Below are 25,731 nucleotides of genomic sequence, written 5' to 3'. Positions count from 1 at the left end.
GCTAATGTGTTTAACCTGTTAAGGATCCATGACGTACCGATACGTCATGAGTCCGCTCCTGTTCTACAATGCGTGGCCCCGCGTCATAGCGGGTCGGGCCGGCCTCTAACAACATCCGGAACCCGTGGCACTGATCGCGGTGCCGCATGCTATTAACCCTTTAGACGAGGCATTCAAAATTGAACGCCGCGTCTAAAGTGAAAATAAATCATTGCCGGCTAGCTCAGGGGGCTGTTCGGGATGTTCGCTGTGAAATTGCGGCATCCCGAACAGATGTGAGACAGCAGGAGGGTCCCTTACCTTGCCTCCTGGTGTCCGATCGACGAATGACTGCTCAGTGCCTGAGATCCAGACATGAGCAGTCAAGCGGCAGAATCATTAATCAATGGTTTCCTATAAGAAACCATTGATCAATGTAAAAGATCAGTGTGTGCAGTGTTATAGTCCCCTATGGGAGCTATAACATTGCAAAAAAAAGTGAATAAAAATCATTTATCCCCTTCCCTGAGGCTGGAACTCCACTGAGTTTTTTTTGTTGCAAAAATGCCGTAAAAACACCAATTTTCCCGCACAGCATTTTTTCAGTGAAAAAACACCGCGTCCAGATGTTAGCTGCAAGTCAATACTAAACTACAAATGCCAGATTCACTTGGCGTTTTTTTAATCCTTTTGGCGTTTTTCAGCAATTTCGTGCTCAGAGGCTAGATTTTCAAATCGCCCGACAAAACCTAGTTTGGCGTTTTTTGCCTTGAAATCGTGGCGTTTTCATCCCATAGAAGTCTATGGGAGAGCAAAAACGCCAAGAAAAAGTCCATGTTGGTTTTACATTTTGCATTTTTGCAGGCGGTTTTTATTCTTTTTTGGACTTTAGCGATCCAAAAAAATGATGGAGATACCTTTTTTTATTAAAATTTCGTAGGGTACCATAAAAAAAATAATAATAAAAAAGATGATGGAAAAAATTGTATCTAACGAGATTTCTCTTTTATATTACGAAATGTTTATTAATTTTTAAACAGGGATCAATTTATGTGAGCGGGTAAAGCACTAAAAATGTAGCCGACAATAATAAAAATGTAGTGTGTCTGTGTGTTTTTCACTTTTTTTTTTTTTTACATTTTTTAGGTAGTACTACTACTCCCAGCATGGAACACGTTGTTCCATGATGGGAGTAGTAGTACCTGTACTAATTGACAGATCGCCCATTGCGATCCTCCTGTATAATGTATAGATGTATCCGGCCACTCTTCTATGGTCCCCTGCACTGACGTATATACACCTATTCATATTTCCCGCAGAGAGCTGTGATTGGCCAGATGGTTCCAGCCTATCACAGCTCTAGGAATATGTGTATATATATGGCAGTGCAGGGGACCATAGAAGAGCGGCCTCTGCATCCATACATTATAAAGGACGATCGCAGCGGGTGTCAGTAGTGATACCCGCTGTGATCTTTCCTTAACTACAAGTACTCCTACTCCCAACATGGAGTACACTCTGCTCCATACTGGGAGCTGTAATACCTGCATTAATAGACAGATCGCAGCGGGTGTCAGAAATGACACTCGCTGTGATCTGTCTATTAATGCAGGTACTACAGCTCCCAGCATGGAGCAGAGTGTGCTCCATGTTGGGAGTTGGAGTACCTGCAGGTAAGAACAGATCACAGCGGGTATCACTACTGTCACCCGCTGCGATCGTCCTGTCTATAGCAGAGATGGAGCGGCTGTATACAGAGGTTGCACCCCTGCTATGCACTATACTCTGGGCCGACCACTCATTCATTCATATTTCCCTCAGAGCTGTGATTGTCTGCAACCATCCGGCCAATCACAGCTCTGGGCGCAAAATATGAACGGCCAGTGATCTGAATAGGACATCACTCAGAGAAGAAGTGCGAGCGCTGTATAGAGCCGCATCTCTGCAATGTTATGGATGATCGCATCGGGTATCAGACTGACACCCGGGGTGATCTGTCTATAGTACAGGTACTACTACTCCCATCATGGAACAGTGTGTTCCATGCTGGGAGTAGTATTACTACATAAAATATTTGGGGGGGAAAAGAGAAAAAAAAGTTAAACACACACACTTTATAAAAAAAATTATAAAAATGTTGTTATAAAAAATAAACATTTACTTAAATACATTTTTACATCCCTACTGCATCTTTTTTTTTTTTTTTTTTGATACCCAACTATTTTCTAAAAAAAAAAAAAAACGCCAGAAAAAAATGCCAAAACGCAGGGAAAAACTGTGGCAGTTTTTCTGGTGTTTTTTTCTTGGGTTTTTATGCCACAAAAATCGCAGGGCAAAAATCTCAGTGGAGCCCTAGCCTTATAAAACTTTGAATCACCCCCCCTTTTTTCATAAAAAAAAAAACCCAGTGTAAATAAAAAATAAAATAAACATATGTGGTATCGCCGCGTGCGGAAATGTCCGAATTATAAAAAATAAACCGCATGGTCAATGGCGTACGCGCAAAAAAATTCCAAAGACGTAAATAGTGTATTTTTTGGTCACTTTTTATATCATGAAAAAATAATTAATCAATGAGTCCTATCAATACAAAAATGGTACCGCTAAAAACAAACCGCTAAAAAAATAAAAAAGTTATAGGGGTAAGAAAATAACAATTTTAAACATATACATTTTCCTGCATGTAGTATCATTTTAACTGTATGGACCTACAGAATAAATAGAAGGTGTCATTTTCACCGAAAAATGTACTGTGTAAAAACAGAAGCCCCCAAAATTTACAAAATGGCTTCTTTTTTTTCAATTTTGGCTCACAATGCTTCGCTGTAGATTTTTTGGGTAAAATGACTGATGTCATTACAAAGTAGAATTGGTGGCGCAAAAAATAAGCCATAATATGGATTTTTAGGTGCAAAATTTAAAGAGTTATGGTTTTTTAAAGGTAAGAAGGAAAAAACGGAAATGCAAAAACGGAAACACCCCAGGTCCTTAAGGGGTTAAAGAATAATATTTATTACAGTGTAAAAGTAGCCTGCTTAAAGGGGTTATCCAGAAATCGAAAAACAGAGATAATTTCTTTCAAAGACTGCTCCCTGTCTGTCTCCAGGTTGAGCGTGGTTCTGCAGCTCAGTTACACTGAAGTGACTGGAGCCAAGTTGTAATACCACACTCAAAGTGGAGATAGAAAGGGTGGGGTCTTTGAAAGAAAATAGGTCTGTTTTTTGATTCCTGGATAACCCTTTTAAATGCTAGGCCTGTAAGTTGCAAGCCTACTTACAGTGAACACATATGCCCACATCTTTTCAGACTGACATAGATGTAAGCAAATATATGGCAGAATATGTCGTGGGCACAGAGACATTGCATATGTATGTATCCTGGAGGGGGCCCAATAGAGATTACTTGCTATTAGGAGTTTTAGGATTATTACAAATCAATATAAAATATTTACTTATAATATTTCCTTTTAATGTGACAGCTTAATATGCAGTGCATACTTTTTATGCTTTTAAAAAAGATTAAAGGGATATAATAATAAATATTTTATAGTTAAGAAATGAAGTAATACAGCAGTCACAACCAGTTCACTATTTTAACCAGACACACCCAGTTACTCTAAGAGTTGGATTAAACATTTTATACACAGCTGTCTTATTGGCGTCATAACCGTAATACATTCCAGTAAGATGATTATGTCTAAGCTAACTTTCTATATCTTATCCATGTATATTACTTATAAGTACTACTAACTTTTTGAATTTCCATTCTGCCTGACCACAGTGCTCTCTGCTGACAACTCTGTCCATTTTAGAAACTGTCCAGAGCAGAAAAGGTTTTCTATAGGGATTTTCTTCTACTCTGGACAGTTCCTAAAATGGACAGAGGTGTCAGCAGACAGCACTGTTGTTACGCCGAGCGCTCCGGGTCCCCGCTCCTCCCCGGAGCGCTCGCAGCATCCTCTCATTCGCAGCGCCCCGGTCAGACCTGCTGACTGGGTACGCTGCAATATCACTCCCAGCCGGGATGCGATTCGCGACGCAGGAGGCGCCCGCTCGCGATGCGCATCCCGGCTCCCGTTCCTGACCCGTTCCCCATCTGTCTTGTCCCGGCGCGCGCGGCCCCGCTCCTTAGGGCACGCGCGCGCCGGGTCTCTGCAATTTAAAGGGCCACTGCGCCACTGATTGGCGCAGCAGGCCTAATCAGTGTTATCACCTGTGCACTCCCTACTTATACCTCACTTCCCCTGCACTCCCTCGCCGGATCTTGTTGCCATTGTGCCAGTGAAAGCGTTCCCTTGTGTGTTCCTAGCCTGTGTTCCAGACCTCCTGCCGTTGCCCCTGACTACGATCCTTGCTGCCTGCCCTGACCTTCTGCTACGTCCGACCTTGCTCTTGTCTACTCCCTTGTACCGCGCTTATCTTCAGCAGTCAGAGAGGTTGAGCCGTTGCTGGTGGATACGACCTGGTTGCTACCGCCGCTGCAAGACCATCCCGCTTTGCGGCGGGCTCTGGTGAATACCAGTAGCAACTTAGAACCGGTCCACCAACACGGTCCACGCCAATCCCTCTCTGGCACAGAGGATCCACCTCCAGCCAGCCGAATCGTGACAGTAGATCCGGCCATGGATCCCGCTGAAGTCCCGCTGCCAGTTTTCGCCAACCTCCCCGCGGTGGTCGCCCAGCAGTCGCAACAGATAGCGCAACAAGGCCACCAGCTGTCCCAACTGACCGTGATGCTACAGCAGCTATTACCACAGCTCCAGCAATCTTCTCCTCCGCCAGCTCCTGCACCTCCTCCGCAGCGAGTGGCCGCTTCCAGCCCTCGATTATCCTTGCCGGATAAATTTGATGGGGACTCTAAGTTTTGCCGTGGCTTTCTTTCGCAATGTTCCCTGCACTTGGAGATGATGTCGGACCAGTTTCCTACTGAAAGGTCTAAGGTGGCTTTCGTAGTCAGCCTTCTGTCTGGGAAAGCTCTGTCATGGGCCACATCGCTCTGGGACCGCAATGACCCTGTCACTGCCTCTGTATACTCCTTCTTCACGGAGATTCGAAGTGTCTTTGAGGAACCTGCCCGAGCCTCTTCTGCTGAGACTGCCCTGCTGAACCTGGTCCAGGGTAATTCTTCTGTTGGCGAGTACGCCATCCAATTCCGTACTCTTGCCTCCGAATTATCCTGGAATAACGAGGCCCTCTGCGCGAAATTAAAAAAAGGCCTATCCAGTAACATTAAAGATGTGCTGGCCGCATGAGAAATTCCTGCTAACCTGCATGAACTTATTCATCTTGCCACCCGCATTGACATGCGTTTTTCCGAAAGGCGTCAGGAGCTCCGCCAGGATATGGACTTTGTTCACACGAGGCGGTTTCTCTCCCCGGCTCCTCTCTCCTCTGGTCCTCTGCAATCCGTTCCTGTGCCTCCCGCCGTGGAGGCTATGCAAGTTGACCGGTCTCGCTTGACACCTCAAGAGAGGACACGACGCCGCATGGAGAATCTTTGCCTGTACTGTGCCGGTACCGAACATTTCTTGAAGGATTGTCCTATCCGTCCTCCCCGCCTGGAAAGACGTACGCTGACTCCGCACAAAGGTGAGACAGCTTTTGATGTGAACTCTGCTTCTCCACGCCTTACTGTGCCTGTGCGGATATCTTCTTCTACCTTCTCCTTCTCTGCTATGGCCTTCTTGGATTCCGGATCTGCAGGAAATTTTATTTTGGCCTCTCTCATCAACAGGTTCAACATCCCGGTGACCAGTCTCGCCAGACCCCTCTACATCAATTCTGTTAACAATGAAAGATTGGACTGTACCGTGCGTTACCGCACGGAACCTCTCCTAATGTGCATCGGACCCCATCACGAAAAAATTTAATTTTTGGTCCTCTCTAACTGCACTTCAGAAATTCTTCTTGGATTACCGTGGCTTCAACGCCATTCCCCAACCCTTGATTGGTCCACAGGAGAAATCAAGAACTGGGGTACTTCTTGTCACAAGGACTGTCTTAAACCGGTTCCCAGTACTCACAGTCGTGACCCTGTGGTTCCCCCGGTATCTGGTCTTCCTAAGGCCTATCTGGACTATGCTGATGTTTTTTGCAAAAAGCAAGCAGAGACTTTGCCTCCTCATAGGCCTTATGACTGTCCTATTGACCTCCTCCCGGGTACTACTCAACCCCGGGGCAGAATCTATCCTCTGTCTGCTCCAGAAACCCAAGCCATGTCGGAGTACATCCAGGAGAATTTAAAAAAGGGGTTTATCCGCAAGTCCTCCTCTCCTGCCAGAGCTGGATTTTTTTTTGTGTCCAAAAAAGATGGCTCCCTACGCCCTTGCATTGATTACCGCGGACTTAATAAAATCACGGTAAAAAAACGCTACCCCTTACCTCTTATCTCGGAACTCTTTGATCGCCTACAAGGCGCCCACATCTTTACCAAACTGGACTTAAGAGGTGCTTATAATCTCATCCACACCAGGGAGGGGGACGAATGGAAGACTGCATTTAACACCAGAGATGGACACTTTGAGTATCTGGTCATGCCCTTTGGCCTGTGCAACGCCCCTGCCGTCTTCCAAAACTTTGTTAATGAAATTTTTCGTGATCTCCTATATACCTGTGTTGTGGTTTACCTGGACGATATTCTGATTTTTTTCTGCCAACTTAGAAGAACACCGCCAGCATGTCCGCATGATTCTTCAGAGACTTCGGGACAATCAACTTTATGCCAAAATGGAAAAATGTCTCTTTGAATGTAAATCTCTTCCTTTCCTAGGATACTTGGTCTCTGGCCAGGGACTACAAATGGACCCAGATAAACTATCTGCCGTGTTAGATTGGCCACGCCCCTCCGGACTCCGTGCTATCCAACTTTTTTGGGGGTTCGCCAATTATTACAGACAATTCATTCCACACTTCTCCACTATTGTGGCCCCTATCGTGGCTTTAACCAAGAAAAATGCCAATCCTAAGTCCTGGTCTCCCCAAGCGGAAGACGCATTTAAACATCTCAAGTCTGCCTTTTCTTCTGCTCCCGTGCTCTCCAGACCTGACCCATCTAAACCCTTTCTATTGGAGGTAGATGCCTCCTCAGTGGGAGCTGGAGCAGTTCTTCTACAAAAAAATTCTTCCGGGCATGCTGTTACTTGTGGTTTTTTTTTTAGGACCTTCTCTCCGGCGGAGAAAAACTACTCCATTGGTGATCGAGAACTACTGGCCATTAAATTGGCGCTTGAGGAATGGAGGCACCTGCTGGAGGGATCAAAATATCCAGTTATTATATACACTGATCACAAGAATCTCTCCTATCTCCAGTCTGCCCAACGACTGAACCCTCGCCAGGCTAGGTGGTCGTTGTTCTTTGCCCGTTTTAACTTTGAAATCCATTTTCGCCCTGCTGACAAGAACATGCCGATGCCCTCTCTCGTTCTTCTGATGCCTCTGAAGTAGAGGCCTCTCCGCAACACATCATTCCTCCGGACTGTCTGATCTCCACTTCTCCAGCTTCCATCAGGCAAACTCCTCCAGGGAAGACCTTCGTTTCTCCACGCCAGCGTCTCGGGATTCTCAAATGGGGACACTCCTCCCACCTCGCAGGCCATGCGGGCATCAAAAAATCCTTTCAACTCATCTCTCGATTTTATTGGTGGCCTACTCTGGAGACTGATGTTGTTGATTTTGTGCGGGCCTGTACTGTCTGTGCCCGGGATAAGACTCCTCGCCAGAAGCCTGCTGGTCTCCTTCATCCTCTGCCTGTTCCTGAACAGCCTTGGTCACAGATTGGTATGGACTTTATTACGGACTTGCCCTCATCCCGTGGCAACACAGTTGTTTGGGTGGTCGTTGATCGATTTTCCAAGATGGCACATTTTATTCCTCTTCCTGGTCTTCCTTCAGCGCCTCAGTTGGCAAAGCAATTTTTTATACACATTTTTCGCCTTCACGGTTTGCCCACGCATATCGTCTCGGATAGAGGCGTTCAATTCGTGTCTAAATTCTGGAGGGCCCTCTGTAAACAGCTCAAGATCAAATTAAACTTCTCTTCTTCTTATCATCCCCAATCCAATGGGCAAGTAGAAAGAGTTAATCAGGTCCTGGGTGACTATTTACGGCATTTTGTTTCCTCCCGCCAGGATGACTGGGCAGATCTTCTACCATGGGCCGAATTCTCATACAACTTCAGAGTCTTTGAATCTTCTGCTAAATCCCCATTTTTCGTGGTGTACGGCCGTCACCCTCTTCCTCCCCTCCCTACTCCTTTGGCCTCAGGTTTGCCCGCTGTGGATGAAGTGACTCGTGATCTTTCCACCATATGGAAAGAAACCCAAAATTCTCTTTTACAGGCTTCATCCCGGATGAAAACATTTGCTGATAAAAAAATAAGAACTCCCCCCATTTTTGCTCCCGGAGACAAGGTATGGCTCTCCGCTAAGTATGTCCGCTTTCGTGTCCCCAGTTACAAACTGGGACCACGCTATCTTGGTCCTTTCAAAATCTTGTGCCAGATTAACCCTGTCTCTTACAAACTCCTTCTTCCTCCTTCTCTCCGTATTCCCAATGCCTTCCATGTCTCTCTCCTTAAACCACTCATCCTTAACCGCTTCTCTCCCAAAGTTGTTTCTCCCACTCCTGTTTCCGGTTCGTCTGACGTCTTCTCTGTGAAGGAGATTCTGGCCTCCAAGATTGTCAGAGGTAAAAGATTTTTTTTTGGTGGATTGGGAGAACTGTGGCCCAGAGGAGAGATCTTGAGAACCTGAGGACAACATCCTAGACAAAAGTCTTGTCCTCAGGTTCTCAGGCTCCAAGAAGAGGGGGAGACCCAAGGGGGGGGGGGGTACTGTTACGCCGAGCGCTCCAGGTCCCCGCTCCTCCCCGGAGCGCTCGCAGCATCCTCTCATTCGCAGCGCCCCGGTCAGACCTGCTGACCGGGTGCGCTGCAATATCACTCCCAGCCGGGATGCGATTCGCGACGCAGGAGGCGCCCGCTCGCGATGCGCATCCCGGCTCCCGTACCTGACCCGTTCCCCGTCTGTCTTGTCCCGGCGCGCGCGGCCCCGCTCCTTAGGGCGCGCGCGCCGGGTCTCTGCAATTTAAAGGGCCACTGCGCCACTGATTGGCGCAGCAGGCCTAATCAGTGTTATCACCTGTGCACTCCCTACTTATACCTCACTTCCCCTGCACTCCCTCGCCGGATCTTGTTGCCATTGTGCCAGTGAAAGTGTTCCCTTGTGTGTTCCTAGCCTGTGTTCCAGACCTCCTGCCGTTGCCCCTGACTACGATCCTTGCTGCCTGCCCTGACCTTCTGCTACGTCCGACCTTGCTCTTCTCTACTCCCTTGTACCGCGCTTATCTTCAGCAGTCAGAGAGGTTGAGCCGTTGCTGGTGGATACGACCTGGTTGCTACCGCCACTGCAAGATCATCCCGCTTTGCGGCGGGCTCTGGTGAATACCAGTAGCAACTTAGAACCGGTCCACCAACACGGTCCACGCCAATCCCTCTCTGGCACAGAGGATCCACCTCCAGCCAGCCGAATCGTGACAACTGTGGACAGACAGAAAGGAAATTCAAAAAGAAAATAAGTTCCTGTGGATCATACAGCAGCTGGAAGGATTAAGATTTTTTTTTTTTATTGAAGTAATTTACAAATCTGTTTAACTTTCTGGCACCAGGTGAGAATTTTTTTTTTCCAGTGGAGTACCCCTTTAAATAGTTCAGGAAGTTGTGATCACACACCTTTTTACAATTTTACAATCCCTCCCATTCCTGGGATATGTTCCAGATATATGTGTGTTTTTAGTTTCTATGAAAATTCAAGGAATCAGTCTGATGGGCATGAACTTAATTTTAATAAGGGAATCTCAGGTAATGGGTAGGACTATACAGTCAGGAGGTGTGTATTAGGCATACTTAAATTCATGCACATCTGACTGATTCCCTAAATTGTCACACAAACTATACACCCTAATATCTCAGAAACAGTTTTTTGGGTTAGCCACATGTCCTTTTTAAAGGGGTACTCCGGTGGAAAAAATTTTGTTAAATCAATTGGTGCCAGAAAGTTAAACAGATTTGTAAATTTAAAATCTTAGTCCTTCCAGTACTTATCAGCTGCTTTATGTTCCAGAGAAAGTTCTTTTCTCTTTGAGATTTTTTCTGTCTGACCACAGTGCTCTCTGCTGACACCTCTGTCCATTTCAGGAACTGTCCAGAGCAGGAGAAAATTCCTATAGCAAACCTCTCTTGCTCTGGACAGTTCCTGACATGGACAGAGGTGTCAGCAGAGAGCACTGTGGTCAGACAGAAAATACATTCAAAAAGAAAAGTACAAATCTGTTTAACTTTCTGGCACCAGTTGATTTAAAAAAAAAATATTTCCACTGGAGTACCCCTTTAAAGGGGGGTCCCACCGCTGGGGACCCTTTGCAATCTGTCATTCAGCACCCACCTTTGCGAGCTCTCCGCAGCGCTGGAGGCTCCGAGTGTGCAGTGTGACGACCACGGGGCCGGAGTATCGTAACATCAACATGTGACATTACGCACCATCCCCTCAATGCAAGTCTATGGGAGGGGGTGTAACAGCCATCCTTTGGATAGGGGATCAGATATATAAGGGCCGGAGTACCCCTTTAAAGCAAAATTGTCACATTATGGGGATCTGGTTTGTACCCATGTTGCTGTATCTTTTGTTGAACAGATGCCTGTCAGCCTCATGTCTCGACAAGCTCCCCAACAGAGTCACTGCTCTACCACCTTTAATGCTATAACAAGTAGCAATAGCTGCAGCAGGCCATACAGCTTTGAATACATGATGCAACAGTTTTTTCATTCATTGCATAAAGCAGATGCACAGCAGTAAATGGATATAACTTGCCTGAACAACCAGGTTCTCTAACAGAAACCCAGTGTCCCGACCCCATAAACTTGGATTGGCACATTAGAGCAGTGAGTGGCAGGAATGAGCCCATTGTGCAAGCGGTGAAGTTATTCAGCGCTGCAGGTGGTATCATCTAAGTGGACAAAATTAACCTCCGTCCACAACTGTGGAAGACAAAACCTAAAAAATAATTAGACATAGATCAGTGAGTATTTTTACACATTTCTACTGTCACAGTTACTACTTCCCCTGCTGCTGCCACTGCTAGACCTATTGCTGCCATCTCTGCAGCTACTACTATCACTGCTGTCACGGCTACTAGCCTATGGAGCTGCACATATCCTGTGCTGTCCATCATCTTCCATTCTCCTGCAATTGTTGCCTTTTCTTTCACTGTTAAAGAGTACCTGTCATCAAACCATATTTTCTAAACTAACTCAGATTATATTCCCTTACTACTCCTAACACCACCTCCTGCCCTAAAAAAAAAAATTCTGAGCTTTAAAAAGCTCTGTATCATACCTTTTTCCTTGCTCACATTGTGTGAGCTCCCTGCAGGAGAAAGTGGGCGTTCCCCAGCAGGGACGACATTACTGAAGCTTGCCATGCCCAGCACGCACTTCCTGAGTTTGGACTTCTGCAAGTCCAGGTGGAAACCAAATGAACTTTTTGAGAACAGAACCTAGTGGCCCTTTTTTCAATCACTTTAAAAACATATAAAGGTTGAGAATTTTAACAACAAGTAAATAGCAAAGTGTCTTACAATAACAAAAGGAACAATATATTAAAAGCTTAGTTTGGTGGCAGGTACTCTTTAAGCTCACTGTCACTGCCACATGTAGTCATGGCAGTGGAAGTGGTGTATACTACTCTTATAATAAGGGCTCTTTTTTGGGAAACCTTATAAAAAGCTTTTGTTTCTTCTAAAACCACCATGTGTATATAAAATTCTCAAGGCATCTGATCCCAAAAAGAGAAATTTTTTGGACTTTTTTTTATATTAAAAAGCCAGATAATTCAATAGTGCTTATGTGTTAAGCTTGAAAGAAGTTGGATAGAGACTTTATCGAACATGGCTTTTGTGGACAATTGTAGAATTTCCAAATCTGAATCAACCTCTTAATCAAAAAATATGACCGATTTGCTAGAAGTGGACCCAAAATAAATTCAGAAGCCAGCAGACAGATTTTTACAAATCTTGTGACTGCAGGAGCACTAGGGAGGCGTATGTACCATAGGACTGTCATCTCATGTTATGCTCCCTACAAATTCCAGTCCAAGAGCATACTTGGATGTTGGTTTATGGCCAATGGAGGGACAATTTTTTGGACAGGGACACATAGCAGCCCAGCAGAGGCGTGTCAGACACAAGTGTTTTGGAAGAAGTTTGGCAGCAAAGCAGAAAACAGTTCAGGAGGAAGGAATCAGAAAAAACTCCACAAGAATAGCCAGGAAACTAATCACAGAGGCTAATAAGCAAACACTGGTTTATGGTTCTGGACAAACTACATCACACCACACCAGGTCTTGCCACATACTAGGACATCCATGACCTCACCTTAGCAGTTGGATGCCATAGCCATGGACAGGTAGACATGCTGTTAATCAGTATGGCATAGAGTCAAGGTGGATTGTGTAGTCCTCCATAGTCGAATATTTCACTAAGAAAAAAAACTAAGAATTGGCAGCCTGCATTATCACACTGACCCAGTAGGGAGGAAAGTAAATCCCTCCCTGTGGGCCCCTGGGCCTCCCACTCTTGCATGCCTCTGCCTCAGCTTAGCTGTCAGAATGCCAACCATCCACGTGACTGTTGGTTGGCAACATATAGTTTTAACAGAGACACAGTGTGTGTGAAAGTGACTGTGCAGGTGTTTGCAAATGGGCAGCATATATAATGACAAGATGACTTGCTTCCCACTGCCAGGCTTGGAATAAGCCTGGCCTGTGGATTACAGGTGTCCAATATGTGTTTGGTGACTTCCTGCAGTTTTGTTATTGGCTTAGTAATAATACTATTTCATATTGTGCTAATTTATTAAAATAGTTTAATAGCTCTGTTTTTCTGATACAGATCTACAAATTTCCGGCATAGTTTAATCATAAATACCCTTCAGCCACCACTGGGGGAAGCTTGAATGCTTACAGCATGCTGTATAATGAATATATAAACAGTTTGCAGCCAGCACTTAAACTTCCCCTACTTGTGAATTTAATTTTGTATTCAAAACTCTGTCTAGAGGTGTGGCTTTAAACCCCTAGTCTCTAATGCATAATCTGTAGCAGGGTCCTCAACATATGCCATTAGGCCATTGGGTCAAGCTTTTCAGCATGAGGGGGGGGGGGGGGGGGTGTCCCAGTGTGAGTGTGCAAGCTAGTATTATTTAAGGGATATAAGTGTGGTGTCTCTGTACTGGCAGTGCGTCCTGTCAGGTAAACATTGCTTCAGGTGCTTGTGCTTGGCCTTGCTGCTCAAGAAATGCTGTAATATTTAATGTAGTCTTTGTCTGTTGCTTTCTATTGTTTTGCTTTATATTGTTTTGCACATTTCTTTAAGAAAGTTCAGTCAGTGTTTAGTATCAGTTTAGGGAGTGCAGAGTTCAGTGTGAGCTGCAGTGTGGAGAAGAGACAGCAGGAGTGTGAGATGATTCAAAGGAAGCCTAAAGCAAATCTTTAAGCAAGCAACTGCACCATTCTGCAAGTGTTTCCCGCCCAGGAGGAGTTTGAAATTCCTAACTGTGAGCACAATACCTGATGAGTCCATGGGCCACAGAGTGATAGTTCATGCCCTGGTGGTGTAGCATTATTTGGACACTATCAGAACCCTTGCCAGCGTGGGAGGCCTCAGAATTAAGTCTTAAGTCACAAGCCTGCAACAAGTAAAGTCAAGTGGGTGTACAACACTGCAAGTCACAGCAAGTCTACAAGGGTTACTCTGCATCTCCTCTACTCTAATCTGCACTGTGGGGATTGTAACATCTACTCCTGCCTCAGTAAAGACAGTTATCCATAACCTGGCAACGGTGTATTTATTATCCTGTGCCTAGCCCAGGAGAAGATGTCCTATCCTCAAACCGTGTAGGTTAATGGTATCCTGGCATCACAAAGTAAAACACTTTACCACCCCGAGTCACATACCATTCCACTGTCTGTCTAACTCCGTGTGGCTGCCACATAAGAATATTAGTTAATACACTAAAACAGCCTGCCCTACAGATTCCTTTCCCACCTAATTATCCTGCCTGCTGGGCTGCTGGCAGCAGTGGCAGAGACTTCGAGCAAAGAGAAGACAGGAGCATGAAGGTGAAATTAACCATTTCTGTCCTGCTTCCTCCTGATGTGGCATCTAAAGTGAGCATTTCCCACACCCAACATGTATGCATGTTAAAGTTACCTAGTGAGTATATTATATGTGCAAGGAACCGGGAATGTGCAGATGGTAACACTGGGGCTAGCAGGGACTTGTGGTGCTTGTTGCCATCATGATTAGTATTAAGGCATCAGTGAGTGAGACCACTGGCCCAGGAACACTTTCCTCATCTCTATGGCAGTGAAATAAGTAGTTGATCGCGGCATCTAAAGTGAAAGTAATAGAATACCGGGAGCTCAGTGGAGCTGATCGGGACTATCGTGACAAAATCGAGATAGTCCCAATCAGCTCCGCTTTAAATCACCCCCCTTTTAAAAAAAATTTAATAAAATTATGTAGTAAAGAATAAAAATAATCATATGTGGTACCACCACGTATGTAAATGTCCAAACTATTAAAATATAAGGCTAGCTAAACCACATGTTCGATGGCGTACACGTAAAAAATACCAAAGTCCAAAATTGTGCATTTTTGGTAACTTCATATACCATAAAAATATTAATAAAAAGCGATCAAAAAGTCTCATCAAATCAAAAATGGTACCGATAAAAACTACAGACGACAAAAAATGAGCCCTAATACCACCCCGTACATGGAAAAATAAATAAGTTGTAGGGTCAGAAGATGCCAATTTTAAACATACTAATTTTGGTGTGTGTAGTTTATCATTTTTTTAAGTATTAAAATAAAATAAAACCTATATAAATTGGGTATCTTTGTAACCATATGGACCTACAGAATGAAGATAAGGTATCACTTTTCCGAAAAAAGCACTGCCTAGAAATGGGAGCCCTCAAAATTTATTTCACCCCACAAATTATTATTTTTGGTTCGCCTCAGGTTATATTATAAAATAAGTGATGTCATTACTAAGTAGTGACGCAAGAAACAAGCCCACATTATCAAATATGCAAAGGGACAATATGGAGGTCTCTATTACACTAGAGAAATAAATGATTCAAAAAAGAATTTTCTCCAAAGACAGGCACTTCTCCCAATAAAAGGTTATCTTTATTCCATCAGGATAGACATAAAAAATTGGTGTAAAAAAACACTTTCACGTGCACGTCTTGATAAAGAGTTCAGTCAGAGCTAGAAACGTATTGAAAGTGCATTTTTACACCAATTTTTTATGTCTATCCTGATGGAATAAAGATAACCTTTTATTGGGAGAAGTGCCTGTCTTTGGAGAAAATTCTTTTTTGAATTGTTTATTTCACTACTGCCTGCCTACCTCCTTGGATGTTTGGGTGCTCCTGGGCTGCTGACCCACTACTGATGCGCTGCTGTATATGTTATGCTCTGAGCATTACCAACTCTGGTGAGCACATATGTGTTGAAAACTCTGCCTTTAATGTTTTTGGTAATGCACTAGGATCGCGCTCCTCTGTTCTTTTTTGTCTCTTCAGTACAGTCTATTACACTAGAAACAGCATTAAAATCCTTCTCTGGGAATTAATCTCTAGGTAATGATGGACCCCCATTTGAGATATAGAGAAGGTTAGGTACCATCCTACTTCCCAAATTATTAGAGATTCTGAATGCTGCCAGGAGGGAGACTGCCCATAACTATGTGCGCAGCAAGCAAAGTCTTGATTCCTAAGAAAATAAAGACCAGTGTGATGTAGAATCATATAGGCCCATCTCCCTTGTGAACAAGGATGCAATGATCTTCAGAAAAATTCATGACTTTACAGTGAAGGCAAAATATGACTTATATTATTAGCAAGGACTAAGTAGGATATATTGTGGTCGCCCAGTACAGGAGTTGCTCTCATGTACTCTTTCTGTCCTGTGTGGCGGACTCCATTTCAGAGCCCCCTGAGTCTAGCTTCATTATATGTGCCCTAAATGGTTAAGTGACCTATGCTATTTATTAATCTGTCTTTCTAATGTTCATATGCCTTTAAATGTTGTTACCAAGTCATGTAACCAGGGAAGGTGTCAATGACCAGGTGACTTGTGTGGTGACCTATAGGACCCCTCCAAATTGCTCCCTTATAAACCAAGGGAGGAGCTAGTTCTGTCTGTTGAGTCTAAGCTGAGGAGCAGTACAGTCAAGACCTGAGAGTGTCTGGTGTTCTGAGAGAGACTTTGGCCTAACCATGCAGCCACGCCTGCATCACCAAGTGCCGGTTCAGGTGAACGTTAAAGCCTGGCTAGCAATCACAGGGGTTAAGCCTAGGCAGTCATAGTCAAGTCAGACAAGTCTGCTCAAATCAGCGTGGGTCTGCATAATTCAGTCCAAATCCACTATAAGTCCCAGCGAGCCCGCAAGTCTTCTTAAGTCACTGGTCGTCTCCTTGGGCCTAACTGAGCTGTAAAGACTATTCCATCTGTCTACCTCAGTAAAGCTGCTGTTGTTCCTTAACTTTGCATTGGAGTGATTATTTGCCCCGCACCTGGCCCAGGAAACAGCGGCCATACCTTGGGAGATGTAGAGAATAAACCACACCCTGGCATCACGAACACAAGGGGTTAATGTCATCTGCCCATAGGGTAATAACATCTGCCCTTCATTGCCCCCTCACAACAAATGTTGGCGTCCTACTAACAGGATACGGGTGTGCGCCTTATGCAAAAAGTACCCCCCCCCCCCAGTGATTGGTCAATACGCCATCCGAGAAACAACTAGATTGGCTACTCCATCTGACCAATAGGGTCAGTGACCCTGTACATCACAAAACACAAAAATAACCTTGAGTTGTGCCCCTATTAGTCGCTCCTGCATCAAGTGGTCCGCTACTACTAGCGGCAAAGCGATATTTAAAAAAAAAGAGCACCAGATACACATCATTGGTCGCTCTTACATCACATGACCGAGTTACATCACCACAGTTCTGCAATCCGATTGGTCGCTCTTATTATGAATATTTCAGCGGGATAATCCCAATATTTCCTTTATTACAAAACATCCAAAATACACTATTACAGTACAGAAAACCACAATGTCTCACCATGTATTTACAAAATGTGAATATACTGATTTAAAAACAACACATTTGATCCACATTCTAATGTGATTTTGTACTTTATTTTTACAATTGTCCAAGAATGTATCTGCAGGTGTACGGCGCTGACCCCCCAGTGCTGCCCACCCTGACCCTCGACCCCCTGCCATTTTTGGCGCCAGGAATATTTGTATATAATTCCACACTGTGATGTTTCTGTACACTCTATGCAATTGAGAAAGAGGGAACATACCCTCGAAACGCGTCTTGCACTTTCCTGTACTAGTCCCGTGTATTGATAAAATGCATGATACTTTTACCTGGACTTGACTCTGCATGTGAATCTACCGAGGCAGTGCCACCGCAGAATTCTTTCTACTTTAATCACGTGGGTCTGCATAATTCAGTCCGAATCCACTATAAGTCCCAGCAAGCCCACAAGTCTCCTTTAGTCACTGGTCATCTCCTTGGGCCTAAATGACTATTCTATCTGTCTAACTCAGAAAAGCTGCCGTTGTTCCGTAACTTTACATCGGAGTGATTACTTGCCCTGGGTGTAGCCCAGGAACAAGCGGCCACACCTCGGGTGGTGTAGAGGGTAAACCATGCCCTGGCGTCACGAACACAAGGGGTTAATGCCATCTGCCCTTCATCGCACCCTCACCACAATATGCCCAGTAGAAGTGTTTCCAATAATTTGGCAGCCAAACTGCAAAATAAACAGAAAACACAGGAGCAAAGGAGCAACGAACCACATATAGTTAGGACACCATCCAATATCTTGAAGAGCAATAAAATTCCAACCAAGGGCGCACAGTATCATCCTACATCACTGGGAGAGACAAATAGCAGTTCCTCCATATACTGAATATGTGTGACTTCAGCGAATCAATCCCCCAAGTTTGGGAAGTCAGGAGATCTCCAGGACATAGGAATAACTGTGTTGGCTGGCTGGAGGAGGTGTTTGGACAAGGACTTTTTATACTGTAAATCTGGATGAGGTAGCCAACAAGATAGAATAATTAGCAAATAATATTTTATTGTTTGTCAGAAACCTTCAAAATTACAATATATCCAAATTGAGGAATTCTGTAGCCTAAGAGAGCTTTTAATAAACTGGTGTAAATCTTACCTTTTGCCACTAAGAACATGAGGGATTAAAAATATTAGATATTAAAGGGGTAGTCCAGTAGTGAAAAACTTATCCCCTATCCTAAGGATAGGGGATAAGTTTGAGATCACGGGGGGTCTGACCGCTGGGGCCCCCTGCGATCTCTCTGTACAGGGGCCAGGCTCTCCGGCCAGATAGCGGGTGTTGACCTCCGCACGAAGCGGCGGCTGACACGCCCCCTTAATACATCTCTATGGCAGAGCCGGAGATTGCCGAAGGCAGCGCTCTGGCTCTGCCATAGAGTTGTATTGAGGGGACGTGTCGGCCGCCGCTTCGTGCGGAGGACGACACGCCCCCTTCCCGCGGGCTTTCGGGGCTCCATACAGGAGATCGCAGGGGGCCCCAGCGGTCGGAACCCCGCGATCTCAAGTTTATCCCCTATCCTTAGGATAGGGGATAAGTTGTTCACCACTGGGTTCACCACTGGACTACTCCTTTAAATATTAGGTGTTGGAGTCACAAATAAGGGAATCATTGTAAAGAGACACCGCATTCTCACTTCCAGACATAACTCTAGACTTACCACTTCCTGTTTCTCTCTGTACTGAGGTAGAGTCAGTATATGCTCCCCTTTCTCTCTAGAAGGATTTCTCAAGTGGGGGTGTTCCTCAGCCACTTGGTGAACTGCTCTGCATGCCCGCACAGACCCATTGGTGCACCAAGGGGCTGGGGGAAGAAGGTAATTTACCTATTCTTGTGCATAACAGTTTCACCGATCGCAGGATGGCAAACAGCATGGGAATAAGCATCACCACACATTACCCTGTATAATCAGTTTCTCTTTTACTAATAATACCCCAAATGCAACTTTTAGACTTATGAACCGAAATTCCTTAGCCACACAACAACCTTCTTTTTGTAGCTGCGACGCAGGTCACCAAGTATGTGTCTATTCTTATTATGAGGTAATTTTTTCAGTGAACTCCAAGTTTGTTCATTAATTCATAAGCCTGTGTCTGGTCTGTCTGTAGCCCCTCCTGCTGTCTACAGGGAACTAGACCTAACGTTTAGCTTTCTTTCCATGGAATTTTCTTATCTGGTCCTCATGACTAGTGTTATTCTCAGCCAAATCACTCAATTATTTCCAGACTTGGTAAAACTGATGGAAAGTGACCGAGCAGAAATTATAGCCGTAAGATTTAAAAGGAGGCTGTAAGTAAGTAGCTGCTAGCTGGAGGGAGACCTATGAACATGCATATATATATATAAAACTCAACGTGTGTGTGTGTGTGTGTATGTGTGTATGTTCCAGCATCACGTCCAAACGGCTAAAGGTATTAACATGAAACTTGGCACACATGTTACTTATATGTCAACAACAAACATAGGATAGTTGATTTAACCCTTACTCACCCCATTTGCCAGGGGCGGGGTTTTTGTTTAAAGTCCCATACAAGTCAATGGGAAATATATGTTACTGCATAACTTCCAAACGGCTTGAGATATTTTGATAATACTTGGTAAAATGTTACTTATATGTCCACTTAAAATATAGGATAGCTAATTTAACCCTTAACTACCCCCATTTGTGAGGGTCGGGGTTTTTGTTTAAAGTCCCATGCAAATCAATGGGAAATGTATGTTCTCACATAACTTCTGTATGGCTGGAGATGTTTCAATAACTGGTCACATATTACGGGTCGGGATAGGAGGTCGACATAGGAGGACCGGGATAGGAGGAGGGGATAGGAGGACGGGATAGGAGGACCGGGATAGGAGGACCGGGATAGGAAGACCGCGATAGGAGGAAGCGATATAGGAGGTCGAGATATGAGGACAGGATAGGAGGTCGAGATATGAGGACGGGATAGGAGGACGGGATAGGAGGTCGTGATAGGAGGTCGGGATAGGAGGACGGGATAGGATGATGGGATAGGAGGACAGGATAGATGAACTCGATAGGAGGACGGGATAGGAGGACGGGATAGGAGGACGGGAAAGGAGGTCAAGATATGAGGACAGCAAAGGAGGATGGGAAAGGAGGATGGGAAAGGAGGACTGGATAGGAGGACGGGATAGGAGGAGGGGAAAGGAGGACGGGAAAGGAGGACGGGATAGGAGGACGGGATAGGAGGACAGGATAGGAGGACAGAATAGATGGACGGGATAGGAGGACGGGATAGGAGGACGGGATAGGAGGACGTGAAAGGAGGTCGAGGTAGGAGGACGGGAAAGGAGGATGGGAAAGGAGGTCAAGATATGATGACGGGATAGGAGGTCGGGATATGACAACAATATATGAGGACGGGATATGAAGTCAAAAGCTTCCTCCTTTGTTTATTTTCCTCCCCAGCAAGGATTAGGAAGGAAAAACCAGGCAACGCCGGGTACTCAGCTAGTATATATATATAAAACTCAATGTGTGTATGTGTGTATGTATGTATGTATGTGTGTATGTTCCAGCATCACGTCCAAACGACTAAAGATATTAACATGAAATTTGGCACACATGTTACTTATATGTCAACAACAAACATAGGATAGGTGATTTAGCCCTTACTCACCCCCATTTGCCAGGGGCGGGGTTTATGTTTAAAGTCCCATGCAAGTCAATGGGAAATATATGTTACTGCATAACTTCCAAACCGCTGGAGATATTTCGATAATACTTGGTCACATGGACCTTATATGTCCACTTAAAATATAGCATAGTTAATTTAACCCTTAACTACCCCCATTTGTTAGAGTCTGTGTTTTTGTTTAAAGTCCCATGCAAATCAATGGGAAATGTATGTATAACTTCCGTACGGCTGGAGATATTTCAATACCTGGTACACATATTATGAGGATATGAGAACGGGATAGGAGGTCGGGATATGAGGACGGGATAGGAGGCTGGGATAATAGGGGGGATATGGGGTTGGGATATGACAACAATATATGAGGATAGGATATGAGGTCAAAAGCTTCCTCTGTTGATTTTCCTCCACAACAAGGTTTAGGAAGGAAAAACCGGGTATTCAGCTAATATATATATATATATATATATATATATATATATGCATGTATATATATATATATATATATATATATATATGGATAGATATGCTTCTAGCAATAGCAAAGAAGAAACCACAATATTGGCCCTCATTTACTTAGAAAATCGGGTTGTAAGTCTATCTTGCTTTCTTACTGCTTTTTTCCCCTGGTATTTATTATTATGTCACATCCTGTTTGTCGCACTGGGTTTTGTAGGTTTTGGTTTCCAACTCCTCTGAGTTGTCGGGAAAAAATCCACAACAATTCAACAAATTCGGGTTGGAAACCTTTATAAATATGTGGGAAAGCTCAGAAATGTCGGGTTACGCCCCTTTTTCGGGTTTGGGAGAATCCACATCGGGTCCGTCGGGAAAAAATGTTGCATCGTGTCGCAGACTGGCACACAATGTCTGCGACATGGCGCAGACAAAGATGCGACAAAAAAAAACGACAAAAGAAGTCGGGTTTAGAATAGTAAATGAGGGCCATTATAGCAAATGTATTATCTATACTTTTGAGGGAAAAGGGTAAAAATTAAGTTTACACTTAAAATGCATCTATACAAGGACACCAGCAGTAAGATAATAGGAAGATGAAACAGCTTTGTCCACAACTTGTAAACTTACATCACTTAAATTGCATTAGTTTTTAGTATCTGGTCAATAAATTGTGTTTCTTTTCTTGTGTAAAAATTGCCAGTTTACCCTTGGAACCCGGAACTGTATTTTCACACACATGCAGAACATATCCTTCTTTTCCTTGTGTGCTGGGTGTGGGCAATATAAGAGTATCCTCCCATGAGTAATATTCCTTTTTGCAAAAGTATCCTAGGAATTTAATATGTTTTATAAAAATTTAAATAGGAACTTCAGTTTGATTTTTATGCTGTCAATGCTACGTCAAGTAAATTATCTTAAATGATTTGTCAAGGACATTTATAATCTAAAATAACATGGACTGTGCATTTGAAGTAAAACATTCTTATCCTTGATTGACTCCAGTATATATATATATATATATATATATATATATATATATGTCTATGCTGCTAGTAATGGAAGGTGGATAGGATTGCCGTTCTCTTTCTCTATTTTGTTCTTAACACCTACTTTATTAGTCCTGTATTAGAAAAGCACAGTTTACAGCCTGCAGCACTCAAAAACATTGTTTTCACAGACATATGCACGTATGTTTTTGTTGGTGGAAAATGATGTCCTGCTTTTATACCTGGATCACGCTCCTTACTTAGAGTGTCACTTTAGAGCTCCACTGTTGTTAGCAAGTAATAAAGTCCATAAACCATTAAAAAAAAAAGGTGATCTCTAATAATACTACCAATTGTAGAAGAGCTCGATAAAGTGCCTTCAAACAAATCCTTTGGAGAGGAATGACAGAAGTAATATTTACCCTATCCTTAATACTTTGTTGCAATAAAGTAAAGATAATTTCTATATATGCAGTTATTTGGTCAATTCACATATTTTGTCAGACAACCACCAGGGAATGCAGACTGAAGATGGTTTATACAACTAGTATGGATCAAAATGTAAATACTAAAGACTTTTATCATAGTCCATAAAAGGCTTCTAAATAGACTGTCATTGTACCATTAGTTGACTTGCTGCTCTGGTTCTGAAAAAAACTAGGGGAGGGGCAACCAGTATATTACTGCCATTACAGTTCTCAATTTCCCATAATCCTTAAATGGGCACTGTCACCAACTTTATTTTTTGATATGTTGTAGTACATAAGTACTACAACATATCTCTAATATACTTTTATTTTTTTTTTCCATTAAAAAGGTTTAATTTACATTTAAAAACCGGCCACTGAAAAAGGACTGATTTTGGAGTGGCAATCAGTCATTTTTCAGGTAGGCTGCACTCGCTCCCTGCCTGTCAATCAGACAGGCGGGAGGGAGCGCATTGGCTCCCTGGCCACTGGCTGGGAGGCCACTCCTCCCGCACATCGCCGCCGCCTCGTTGCCGCCGCTGTCCCTGCACGCCCGCTGCCGGACTCTGCAGTAACTGCAAGTGTAATGAGGGAGCGGGGTATGCGGGGCGAGGGGGGGGAGGGAATGGGCTAGTGCCGTAGTAGGGGGGGGGGGGGGGTAACGGGCTAGCAAAAAAAAAAATATAGGATGGTGGGATCTACCCTTTAAGGATGTATTCACACACACCAAATCTGCTCCGGATTTGCAGTTCCAAATCCACAATTCCAAGTCAATCAATTTATTGATATGCCAATAAAATCACATAAGAATTGCCTTAACAAAGTCGGCAGTTGCAGATCCGCAGTTGTAGATCGGTGCGTGTGAATACAGTAAAATTGCCTGGCTATGCAGTAACACAGGGGTAAAGGATGCATTACATTTATAATTTAGTATACTAACCATCCACCCCAGGTGATGATCAGCTACAGGTATATTGGTTTTAGGAATAGTTTTAAAAGAACATGTTTTGATAACATGGAGCATATATAAAATAGTATATTCCATAAAGTAAATTTAATTCTTTACTTAAGATATTATTTGCACAGATAAGAAAGACCCATTTATGGATTTTCATAGCATTCTTACAACTTTGTTGGCACTTTAATCTGCAGAAAAGAAATGTGTATTATACAGCATACATTATACATCAGTGCTATTAATATGTGAAATCTAGTAAGAATATCTTTGTAATGCATTTACACTTGTTACACGTTTAAATGTTCGGTGAAGTTGCAGTTAAAACAGGCCAAGTATAGCTGGAAGGCTGGTCAGGAAAACAGCTCTGGACAGTCTGTTTGTTATGTTCTGCAACACACAGCTTTTGTAACATAAAACATAACAGCGCCGCTTGGCTCCTCTCAGTAGAGCACACTGCAGCTTTATGGGTTCTCTCTACCTAAAACATGCAGAGCAATTTCACAGCTGAAACTTGGAAGCTAATGTTCCACTTTTTCCCTACAATCACAAAAGAGACAAACCTCTTACCTGTGAGGGAATCTGTCACTTTTGCTGCGGACTGGGTACAGGTGGGCTTTATTCCCAGAGAAATATTTGGATCTCTCTTTCACTCCTTCGTTTTTTTTCTCTCTCTCTCCTCCCTCCTTTTCTTCTCTATCTCTCTTTTGAGCCCAGATCCCTGTGAGCAGTTCTTTGAGTTTTCTGGGATACAAGGAAGAAGGGAGGGGAAGAGAGATGTACAGGAGGGGAGAGTATTAGGGAGGAGGACAAGAGAGAGGGTGAAAAGGGGAAAAGGAGAGAGGAGGGTAAAGGAGGGGATAATGACAGAATCAAATATGGTGGGGGAAAGGGGGAGTACAATGAAGCCTTTATATTTGGCAGCTAGAGCTTGGATTTATTCCTGTTCCCTAGCATCTCCTCCTATGCACACCTTAAATCTGCTAATGTTCTGTCCTCCTTATAAACAGCAAGAGCACAAATAAAAAATGTGAAAGAGATAAAACATTTACAGCTATCCTAAACTGCAAAATATGCAAGCACTCAAAACCTACTTTGTACCATTTGTAATACTGGTGCTTTTATATTTCAGAGAGCCTTTGGACCCCCTCAGGCATCAGGGCCCTGTTGCAACTGCTATATCTGTATTTTTTATAGTTACAGTCCTGCTCATCATGCGCATGTCTCTGTAGAGGTGTGGCCTGGATGCACAATAAAGGAGCTAGGGTTAAAAAATAAACAACAAAATACAAAATGCAAGTTGGTACACAATGACCAGTATATAAGTTTAAAGCCTAATTAGGCTGTATTTGTGGGAGGGGCGTGAGATATATAACGCACCACGCCGTGCGTGTGTTGCGTTTTGGCGGTTGTATCAGTTACCTGTGCACCGCTGCGATCTCTCACATCTCCCTGGGTAGTAAGAAGGTCTGCAGTTTCCTGTTCCTGCAGGTGTTCGTCGGGTTGGTAAGTCTGCTGAACGGCGGTACATGCGGAGGGGAGGGGGGGGAATATGGTTACTAGTTACCTGCTACAGAGCTTATTACTGTACGGCCCGGCGTTGCGGGCGGGATGCTCAGCTCCCCCGCCGGCCGGCTGGCGACGCTTGCTCCAGCCAGGGTGCCGGATGGGGTACGGGTATCTTGCAGCAGGGCCGGGGGAAGGAGCCATGGCAGGCGTGGGGCTCGGCTCTCCCTGTGGCCGGCTGGTGGTGGGGTTTCCGGTCGGGAAGCGGGGGAGGCTTGTCCCGTGCAGCGCTGCAAAAGCCGGCTGTCAGAGCGGGATGTGGGGTGGTGTGGTGTCCGCGGCAGCTTCCGGGTAATCTGGCTGGTGGAGTGTGTGTGTGGTGGGGTGTTGTAGTGGAGCCCGACGTCCCTGGCTCTGTGGCAGCACCTCAGCCCTGCACTCCACGGGCAGCGGACGTATGTAATACTGACAAAGTAAAACATCTCACACTAAGTTATCACT

General features: G+C 44.2%; 1 protein-coding gene across 1 annotated transcript in view; it reads right to left on the bottom strand.

Moving 5' to 3' along the window:
- PRELP (proline and arginine rich end leucine rich repeat protein) overlaps window positions 1–24,593 on the bottom strand; it is a 96,604-nt gene extending 72,011 nt beyond the window's left edge. The window contains exon 1 of the mRNA XM_056557826.1: window positions 24,295–24,593. The gene's annotated coding sequence lies outside the window, so the exon portion shown is untranslated. The remainder of the gene's footprint in view (window positions 1–24,294) is intronic.
- Between the last annotated feature and the right edge of the window lie 1,138 nt (window positions 24,594–25,731).

The sequence above is a fragment of the Hyla sarda genome, chromosome 2 (assembly GCF_029499605.1).
Source record: "Hyla sarda isolate aHylSar1 chromosome 2, aHylSar1.hap1, whole genome shotgun sequence".
NCBI classification, from domain to species: domain Eukaryota; kingdom Metazoa; phylum Chordata; class Amphibia; order Anura; family Hylidae; genus Hyla; species Hyla sarda.
Note: the sequence above shows the minus strand (reverse complement) of the source record. Positions and strands in the feature narration are given on the sequence as shown.